Raw genomic sequence first — 11,250 nt, 5'->3', positions numbered from 1 at the left:
GGAGCGGCGGAGGTTCGTGAAGATGGAGTAGTAGCAACCAGCGAGGGGGAACGAACTGCCCCTGTTTCCTCTGCTTATAAAGAGGGACGGGGCGGATGTTTCGCCCTTCCAAATAAAGAATCACCCACGATGCCGCATTCAACGCGTGCCGTTAGGGGAGAGCGCAGTGGATACGGAGCGAGATTCGGCGTGGCCCAGTCCGCGTGTGACCGTGCCCTGTCTTGGGCCTGGCCCAACAGCGCTCGGCACCGTGTCTGACCCAGGCCCGGGGGCTCCTGTCGGTGTACTAGAATAGGGGTACCCTAGTACCCCGAACTTGTGCACGGGAAGTTGCAGCACCCCGCGGCAAGGCTTGCCGGGCTAACACCAAGATCCTCCGTCGTTCCCTTGGAGCCATTCAAGAACAAAGTATTTAAGCTCAGGAGACAAGGCCCCGGCAAGAGGAGCTTGCCGGGAAGGCCAACCAAGGCACTTCAAGGAACTTGCCGCGACGCGCCACGCGCTCCGGCAAGGCAACAAGGCCCCGGCAAGAGGAGCTTGCCGGGAAGACCAACTAAGGTACCTCGAAGCCCGGTGAGCGACAAGCTTCCGGACCCGACAAGATAGCAGCTGCGGCAAGGAGCTTGTCGCGGCAGGCGGCCACTCTGTGCCCATGCTCCAGCACATCCACCAACGTGTCGCTCTGGGGGCCTCTCCAGGCGCGCGTGGCGGGAGGTTGTGCAGCCAGCGGTGCGCAGTGGCATGCGAAGCTGACAAGATCGCCATCGTGGCGAACGGTGGCGCCCCTAACGGTCCTTTTCTGCACTGTTCGGGCGACTCAGATGGGCATTTAATGCCCTTGTCCCCTGCTGTCAGAGTTAAGTAGGGTGCACTGTACAAGTAACTGTACCAACCACCTCACTTTTTACATTTGTACCCTTCTCTGTGTTGCCACCTGTCGGTGACCCCTTTAGCGTATAAAAGGAGGCCCATGCGCAACATAGAGGGGGTTCGGTTCGACTGGTTCGCGAAGTTCGACTAGTTTGGAACCCAGAAAAACACTACGCTCTCTCTCAGGAGCAAGAACACAAGATAATACAACCAGACAAGCAGCAGTAGGAGTGTTATCTCTCCGGAGAGCTCTGAAGCTGGGTAAACTGCTCGTGTGCTTCGCCTCGATCTGCTCTTCGTGCGATCTCCGCCCCCCGCCGAACCGAAAAGGGCCCGGTCCGCCGGCCCCATAGGTGTTCGTGGATCAGTTTCCCCCGACAACTATGTTACTAGACCGATAGCAAGTTTTATGTGGGAGAGGCATAAGCTAACATACTTTCTCTTCTTGGATCATATGCACTTATGATTGGAACTCTAGCAAGGATCCGCAACTACTAAAGATCATTAAGGTAAAACCCAACCATAGCATTAACATATCAAGTCCCCTTTATCCCATATGCCACAACCCCCTTACTCGGGTTTATGCTTCTGTCACTCAAGCAACCCACTATAAGCGAATCATGAACATATTGCAACAACCTACAGTGAGAATCCCTCACGCTTGCGCGACATGGAGGGCACAATAGGACATCAACATAACCATAATAAAATTAAACCAATCATAGCAATTAATCAATCACCGGTAGGACAACGAAAATCTACTCAGACATCATAGGATGGCAACACATCATTGGATAATAATATGAAGCATAATGCACCATGTTCAAGTAGAGAGTATAGCGGGTGGCAGGAGAGTGGACCGCTGAATATAGATTGTGGATGGTGATGGAGCTGTTGGTGAATATGGCGGAGGTGTTGGTGTAGATCACGGTGATGATGATGGCCCCCAGCGGCGTTCCGGCGCCACCAGAAGCAAGGAGGAGAGAGCCCCCCTTCTTCTTCTTCTTCCTTGACCTCCTCCCTAGGTGGGAGAAGGGTTTCACCTCTGGTCCATGGTCTCCATGGACTGGGAGGGGCGAGAGCCCCTCCGAGATTGGATCCGTCTCTCTGTCTCTCTGTCTCTCTCTATTTCTGTGTTCCCTGATTCTGCCCTGTCATCGTTTCTTATATATCCGGAGATCGGTAACTTCGATTGGGTTGAAAAGTTCGCCCAGATTTTTCTCCAAAAATTAGCTTTCTTGCAGCAAAAGAAGAGCGTCAACCACCTTACGGGGTGCCCACAAGGGTCAGGGCGCGCCTGTCCCTCTGGGATGCGACCCCTACCTCATGGCCGCCTCGGGCACCGTCTTGCGTTGATTATTCTTACCAAAAATAACAAATATTCCAAAAATATTCTCCGTCCGTATTTATCCTATTTGGACTCCGTTTGATATGGGGTTTCTTCAAAACATAAAATATGCAACAAACAGGAACTGGCACTAGGCACTGGATCAATATGTTAGTCCCAAAAATAATATAAAAAGTTGCCAAAACTATATGAAAGATGTAAAATATTGGCATGGAACAATCAAAAATTATAAATACGGCGGAGATGTATCAGCATCCCCAAGCTTAATTCCTACTCGTCCTCGAGTATGTAAATGATAAAAAGGATAATTTTTCACATGGAATGCTACCTAGCATAATCTTGATCATGTAATCTAATCATGGCATGAATATTAAGACACGAGTGGTTCAAGGCAATAGTCTATCATTTGACATAAAAACAATAATACTTCAAGCATACTAACCAAGCAATCATGTCTTTTCTAAATATCATGGCCAAAGAAAGTTATCCCTACAAAATCATATAGTCTGGCTATGCTCCATCTTCACCACACAAAGTATTCAAATCATGCACAACCCCGATGACAAGACAAGCATGTCATATTTTTGACGTTCTCAAACCTTTTCAACTTTAACGCAATACATGAGCGTGAGCCATGGACATAGCACTATAGGTGGAATAGAATATGATGATGGAGGTTGTGTGGGGAAGACAAAAAAGGAAGAAAGTCTCACATCAACGCGACTAATCAACGGGCCATGGAGATGCCCATCAATTGATGTCGATGCAAGGAGTAGGGATTGCCATGCAACGGATGCACTAGAGCTATAAGTGTATGAAAGCTCAAACTGAAACTAAGTGGGTGTGCATCCAACTTGCTTGCTCATGAAGACCTCGGGCATTTGAGGAACCCCATCATCGGAATATACAAGCCAAGTCCTATAATGAAAATACCCACTAGTATATGAAAGTGAAAGCATAGGAGACTCTCTCTATGAAGAACATGGTGCTACTTTGAAGAACATGGTGCTACTTTGAAGCACAAGTGTGGTAAAAGAATAGTAACATTGCCCCTTCTCTCTTTTTCTCTCATTTTTTTGTTTTCTCTTTTTTTTGGGTGGGATTCTTTGGCCTCTTTTTTTATTTGGACTTCTTTGGCCTCTTTAATTTTTCATAAAGTCTGGAGTCTCATCCCAACTTGTGGGGGGGATCATAGTCTCCATCACCCTTTCCTCACTGGGGCAATGCTCTAATAATGATGATCATCACACTTTTATTTACTTACAACTCAATATTACAACTTGATACTAGAACAAAAATATGACTCTATATGAATGCCTCCGGCGGTGTACCGGGATGTGCTATGATCTAGCGTAGCAATGACATCAAAAAATGGACAAGCCATGAAAACATCATGCTAGCTATCTTACGATCATGCAAAGCAATATGACAATAAATGCTCAAGTCATGTATATGATGATGATGATGGTTGCATGGTAATATATCTCGGAATGGGAATGCAAATGCCATGATAGGTAGGTATGGTGGCTGTTTTGAGGAAGATATAAGGAGGCTTATGTGTGATAGAGCGTATCATATCACGGGGTTTGGATGCACCGGCGAAGTTTGCACCAAATCTTGAGGTGAGAAAGGGCAATGCACGGTACCGAAGAGGCTAGCAATGATGGAAGGGTGAGAGTGCGTATAATCCATGGACTCAACATTAGTCATAAAGAACTCACATACTTATTGCAAAAATCTTTTAGTCATCGAAACAAATTACTACGCGCATGATCCTAGGGGGATAGATTGGTAGGAAAAGACCATCGGTCGTCCACGACCGCCACTCATAAGGAAGACAATCAACAAATAAATCATGATCCGACTTCATTACATAATGGTTCACCATACGTGCATGCTACGGGAATCACAAACTCCAACACAAGTATTTCTACAATCCACAACTACCCACTTGCATGACTCTAATATCACCATATTTATATCGCAAAACTATTGCAAGGAATCAAACATATCATATTCAATGATCTACAAGTTTTACGTAGGATTTTATGACTAACCATGTGAATGACCGGTTCCTGTCATCTCTCTAAATAGATATAAGTGAAGCAAGAGAGTTTAATTCTTTCTACAAAAGATATGCCCATGCTCTAACAAATATAAATGAAGCAAAAGGGCATTCTACAAATGGTGGTTTTCTATGTGAAGAGAAAGAGGCAGTCCAAACTTCAAATGATATAAGTGAAGCACATGAAGCATTCTATAAAGCCATACTCTAAAGATATAAGTGACGTGCATTGAGCATTCTATAAATCAACCATGGACTATCTCATACCAGCAAGGTGCATAAAATAAAAGTGAAAACTAAATGCAAAAGACGCTCCAAGATTTGCACATATCGCATGAACGAAACGAATCCATAAACATAATGATACTTGTGGAAGAAACAGGGGATTCCTTCTGGGGCATCCCCAAGCTTAGACGCTTGAGTCTCCTTGAATATTTACTTGGGGATCCTTGGGCATCCGCAAGCTTGAGCTCTTGCCTCCCCTCCTTTTCCTCATATCGAGACCTTCTCGATCATCGAACACTTCATCCACACAAAACTTCAACAGAAAACTCGGTAAGATCTATTAGTATAATAAAGCAAATCACTATTGTAAGTACTGTTGCAAACCAACTCATATTTTGTTTTTGCATTATAGCTACTGTAATATAAAAAAACAAGCAAACTATGCATCAAAAACAGAATCTGTCAAAAACAGAACCGTCTGTAGCAATCTGAACATTCACCATACTTCTGGTACCCCAAAACTTCTACCAAAATTAGGAAACATAAATAATTTGTACATAAAAACAGTGCAAAAAGCATCAGAACCGTTTGACGTTCAAGTGAAAAATGTAAAATCGCGCACTACAGCCAAAGTTTATGTCCTGCATTGTACAAACCAACACGCATTGTAAACATCATAAAGGCAAACCTTGGCACATTATTTTTATAATACAATGGAATTGTACAAGGGGATAATTATTTTTTGATCAAAATTTTATGTAATTAAGATTCACAAAGTTTCCGTGAGCATGAACAAAGTTCAAGGAGCTCTCCCACTTTAACAATTCATGTCTCTCTCACTTTCACTTTCCTTTTTGAAAAGTTTTGGGTTCCCCTCTTTATTTTTATTTTGTTTTTAAACTTTATGAAAGCACTCAACAGAAATAAATTACTCTCTCAAACTTCCGGGTTGTCTCCCTGGCAGCGCTTTCTTTAAAGCCATTAAGCTAGGCATAGAGTGCTCAAGTAATGGATACCACACGGATCCCAAGGTATATCAATGCCAATTTTAATTAACAATGATTTGTGATTTAGTAGTGAGCACAAAGTAACAAATATCAAGCAATGACAAAGTCTACCTCTCTTCTTATGCATCGGTATATCATAAAATAACAATTCATGCACACCAAGTAAAGGCCAATGCATAGTATAAGCAGTTTCTTGCAATTTTATCATATTGGAAACATAAAGAGGCGGACATATAGTTCCTCTCTCATAATAATTGCAAGTAGGAGCAGCAAGCACATGCATAATATATTCATCAAAATCATCATGTGTAGCGGTAAAAGGCAACCCATCAATATAATCCTTAATAAGAGCAAACTTCTCCGATATAGTGTAGTCAGGAGAATTCAAAAAGATAATAGGACTATCATGCGTGGGTGTAATAGCAACAATTTCATGTTTAACATAAGGAACTATAGCAAGTTCATCTCCATAAGGATAATTCATATTGGCACGTTGGCCACAAGCATAGGAAGCATCATCAAAAAGGGATATTTCTAGAGAATCAACGGGATCATAACAATCATCATAGCAATCATCGTTTGGTAAGCACGAAGGGGAATTACACAATGTATGAGTTTAAGAGTTCCTCTCCTTATAAGGTGGGCACGAGTAGCTAATCCTCTCTTCCTCCTTTTGTTCTTGGCTCTCCTCATCATCTTTTTCATCCAATGAGCTCACAGTTTCATCAACTTCTTCTTCCATAGACTCCTGCAAAATGTTAGTCTCTTCTTGGACAGCGGAGACTTTCTCAATAAAATTATCAATATCGGAATTGAATTCATAATTCTCATAGCAATATTTAAGTATAGCAAAATATTCAGGTCTGTAAATAGCATCATCAATATTTTCACTCTTTAAACAAAGATTCAATTTCATAAGCACCCATAAAAGCAACAAATTCTTCTATTTGTTCCACATCATAGTAATCATATATACCATTAGCATAAGAAGCCAAGGTTCTATCATCACTAAATTTGCATGAAAAGGGAAGGTGTGGAGCCTTCATCCAAGAGCAACAAGTATAATCATATCTCAAGCATAGTTCCCGAGCATACCAATGCAACATATTAATTTGATCCCATAATAGTTTCCCTTTTTGAGTCAAGCGATAATCCCTAAAGTATTCACGTTGATCCATCGTGTCTCCCATTACATAATTGAATGGGGTTTTCTCAGGATTATCAAAGTAGTACATAATATTTTTCACAAAACCAGCATCGTGGGTTTTAGGAGGTTCCCCATCTCCATGAGTAGCAAGTAAACCTAATTGTTTTGGTATTTTGTGTTCCATATCCATAACTAAAGATAGAGAACAACTAAGAACAGTAAATAAAAATTACTTAGTGACAAAGCAAACAAGCACACATGAGAATATTCACCCCACTCTATGACTCCCCAGCAATGGCGCCAGAAAAAGGTCTTGATAACCCACAAGTGTAGGGGATCAATTATAGCCTCTTTCGATAAGTAAGAGTGTCGAACCCAATGAGTTGCTAAAGGTAGAACAAATATCCCCTCAAGTTCTATCGACCACCGATACAACTCTACGCACGCTTAACGTTCGCGTTACCTAGAACAAGTATGAAACTAGAAGTACTTTGTAGGTGTTCTTGGATAGGTTTGCAAGAATATAAAGAGCACGCAAATAAAAGCTATGGGCTCTTTAGATAAAGGAGTAATAAAGTTAGTATAGCGAGTGTGGAAAAGTGGTGGTAAGAGTTGCGAAATTGTCCCTAAGCAATTGACTACGTTACTAGACCGATAGCAAGTTTTATGTGGGAGAGGCATAAGCTAACATACTTTCTCTTCTTGGATCATATGCACTTATGATTGGAACTCTAGCAAGCATCCGCAACTACTAAAGATCATTAAGGTAAAACCCAACCATAGTATTAACATATCAAGTCCTTTTTATCCCATACGCCACAACCCCCTTACTCGGGTTTATGCATCTGTCACTCAAGCAACCCACTATAAGAGAATCATGAACATATTGCAACAACCTACAGCGGGAATCCCTCACGCTTGCACGACACGGAGGGTGCAATAGGACATCACCATAACCACAAGCAAATTAAATCAATCATAGCTATTCATCAATCACCGGTAGGACAACGAAAATCTACTCAGACATCGTAGGATAGCAACACATCATTGGATAATAATATGAAGCATAAAGTACCAAGTTCAAGTAGAGAGTATAGCGGGTTGCAGGAGAGTAGACCGCTGAATATAGATGGGGGAAGGTGATGGACATGTTGGTGAAGATGGCGGAGGTCTTGGTGTAGATCGCGGTGATGATGATGGCCCCCGGCGGTGTTTCGGCGCCACCAGAAGCAAGGGGGAGAGAGCCCCCCTTCTTCTTCTTCTTCTTCTTCTTCATTGACCTCCTCCCTAGATGGGAGAAGGGTTTCACCTCTGGTCCATGGTCTCCATAGCGTGGGAGGGGAGAGAGCCCCTCCAAGATTGGATCTATCTCTCTGTCTCTCTCTGTTTCTGCGTTCCCTGATTCTGCCCTTTCACCATTTCTTATATATCCGGAGATCCATAACTCTGATTGGGTTGAAACCATCGCCCAGATTTTTCTCCAAAAATTAGCTTTCTTGCAGCAAAAGAAGAGCGTTAACCACCTTACGGGGTGCCCATGAGGGTCAGGGCGCGCCCGCTGCCTCATGGCCCCCTCGGGCACCGTCTTGCGTTGATTCTTCTTCCCAAAAATCACAAATATTCCAAAAATATTCTCCGTACATTTTTATCCCGTTTGGACTCGGTTTGATATGGGGTTTCTGCAAAACATAAAACATGCAACAAACAGGAACTGGCACTGGATCAATATGTTAGTTCCAAAAATAATGTAAAAAGTTGCCAAAAGTATATGAAAGTTGTAGAATATTGCCATGGAACAATCAAAAATTATAGATACGACGGAGTGATATCACTTGCCAGTAACGAGATTGAACTAGGTATGAAGATACCGACGATCGAATCTCGGGCAAGTAACATATCGATGGATAAAGGGAATACCGTATGTTGTCATTATGGTTCGACTGATAAACATATTCTTAGAATATGTAGGAGCCAATATGGGCATCCAGGTTCCGCTATTGGTTATTGACCGGAGAGGTGTCTCGGTCATGTCTACATTGTTCTCGAACCCGTTGGGTCCGCACACTTAACGTTCGTTGACGATATAATGTTATATGAGTTATATGATTTGGTGACCAAATGTTGTTTGGAGTCCCGTAAGAGATCACGGACATGACGAGCAGTCCTGAAATGGTCGAGAGGATAAGATTGATATATAGGACGATGGTATTCGGACAACGGAAGAGTTTCAGAGTGCACCGGGTAGTCATCGGGTCGCTGGAAGGGGTTCCGAACACCCCTGATAAGTGTATGGCCTCATGGGCCAAAGGAGACGACAGACCAGCCCACTAGGGGGCTGGTGCACACGTCTCCTTGGCAGGCCATCCCTAGGCGAAGGAAAGGGGAGGGGTGGCCCCTCATGCCTTTCCCTCCTCGTGGGAGAAAGGAAAGGGGGGCCTCTCCTCCCCCTGCCTTCCTCCCGCACTCATATATGGAAAGGGGCACGGTTTGGGGAAGTCCCCAAGTAGGATTCGGCCCTACTTGGGGCACCCCTTGGCCTCTCCCCTCTCCGCCACCTATATATATGTGGGAGGGGGCACCACACATAACTACGACAATTGTTTATCCATGTGCGGCGCCACTCTCTATCGTTTACACCCTCGGTCATATTTTCGTAGTGCTTAGGCAAAGCCTTGCGGAGATAGCATCATCATCATCATCACCATGCCGTCGTGCTGCCGGAACACATCCACTACCTCGCCATCTTCCTGGATCAAGAAGGCGTGGACATCACTGAGCTGAACGTGTGTAGAACGCGGAGGTGTCGTACGTTCGGTACTCGATTGGTTGGATCGCAGAGAAGTTCGACTACATCAACCACATTACTAAACGCTTCCTCTTACGGTCTACGAGGGTACATAGACATAGTCTCCCTCTCTCGTTGCTATGCATCTCCATGGATAGATCTTGCGTGTGCGTATTATTTTGTTTTTGTTTTCCATGCAATGTTTCCCAACATGAAGGTCTTGCAGAATAGTTCTGAGCTCGGGCCATGAAGCATCAAAAGATGAACAAGAGTCATATGGAGATATGATCGGCAAAAGTTTGCCTACTAGTCAAAATTCTCATCATCAGTGATGTCCACATCAATGACTGAGAATAAGATCAGGATCTTGAATCACTCACTATCAATTATGAGAGATATTGATTTGAGTGGGAGTGCACTTTATATTAAAAAAATTAACCACTAGTGCAAAATTAATTATGAATTATGTCTAAATGAATCTTGTCTTTATTGTTGTAGATCAATGGCTCATTTTAAATTTAGCACCTCTATTTGAGAAACAAAAGTTAGCTGCAAATGGTGGAAACTAGGAGGATTGGATCTACACTCTAAGATGTGTTCTCAGAAGTGCTAAGAAAGAATATGTGCTAGATCAACCACTTGGTGATTACCCTACGCCTGGAGCATCTCAAGATGTCATCAGTGTGTTTATATCTCGCGAGAATGATTTCAGTGTTGTCAAAACTATTGTGCTATCCTGCATGGATCATGTGTCATAGAAATGTTACCAACAACTCAGTACCATCGAGATTGTCAAGGCACTAGAAGTTTGATACGTCCATTTTGCATCATGTTTTTCCAACTGTTATTTATTATTTTTTGGTCATTATTTCACTTTATGATACAATTCTTATGCTTTCTCTCTCTTATTCTGCAAGTTTCACATGAAGAGGGAGATTGCCGACAACTGGAATTCTGGACCGAAAAAGGCTACAACGGAGATAGTTATTCTGCACAACTCCAAATGAACTGAAAATTTACACATAATCATTTTGGAATATATAAAAAATATTGGTGGACAAAATACCAGGAGGGGGGGCATCAGAGAGTGACAAGCTCACGGGGCCCGCCCTATCAGCTTGTGGGCCCCCCTGGTAGGCCTCTAGTACCCATCTTCTACTATATGAAGCCATTTGCCCTAGAAAAATAGAAGGATAAGACTTTCAGGATAAGCGCCGCCGTCTTGAGGTGGAACCTGGACAGGAGCACCTTTGCTCTCCGGTGGAGCGATTCGGCCGGGGAAACTTAATTTCGGGAGGGGGGAATCGAAACCATCGACATCGCCAACGACCCTCTCATCGTGGGAGGACCATTCTTCTTCAACATATTCACCAGCACCATCTCATCTCAAACCCTACTTCATCTCTTGTATTCAATCTTTGTCCCAAAACCTCATATTGGTACCTGTGGGTTGCTAGTAGTGTTGACTACGTCTTGTAGTTGATGCTGGTTGGTTTATTTGGTGGAAGATTATATGTTCAGATCCTTAATGACATTCAATACCACTCTAATCTTGAACATGAATATGATTTGTGAGTAGTTACTTTTGTTCTTGAGGACATGGGAGAAGTCCCGTTATAATTAATCATATAAATTTGGTATTCATTCGATATTTTGATGATATGTATGTTGTTGCTTCCTTTAGTTGTGTCGTGTGAACGTCGACTACATGAAACTTCAACATACTTGGGCCTAAGGGAAGGCATTTTGGAGTAATAAGTAGATGTTGGGTTGCTAGAGTGACAGAAGCTCAAACCCTAGTTT

Source organism: Triticum aestivum, chromosome 2B (assembly GCF_018294505.1).
Source record: "Triticum aestivum cultivar Chinese Spring chromosome 2B, IWGSC CS RefSeq v2.1, whole genome shotgun sequence".
NCBI lineage: Eukaryota > Viridiplantae > Streptophyta > Magnoliopsida > Poales > Poaceae > Triticum > Triticum aestivum.
The sequence above is the reverse complement of the archived record's forward strand: the minus strand, read 5'-3'. Positions refer to the sequence as shown.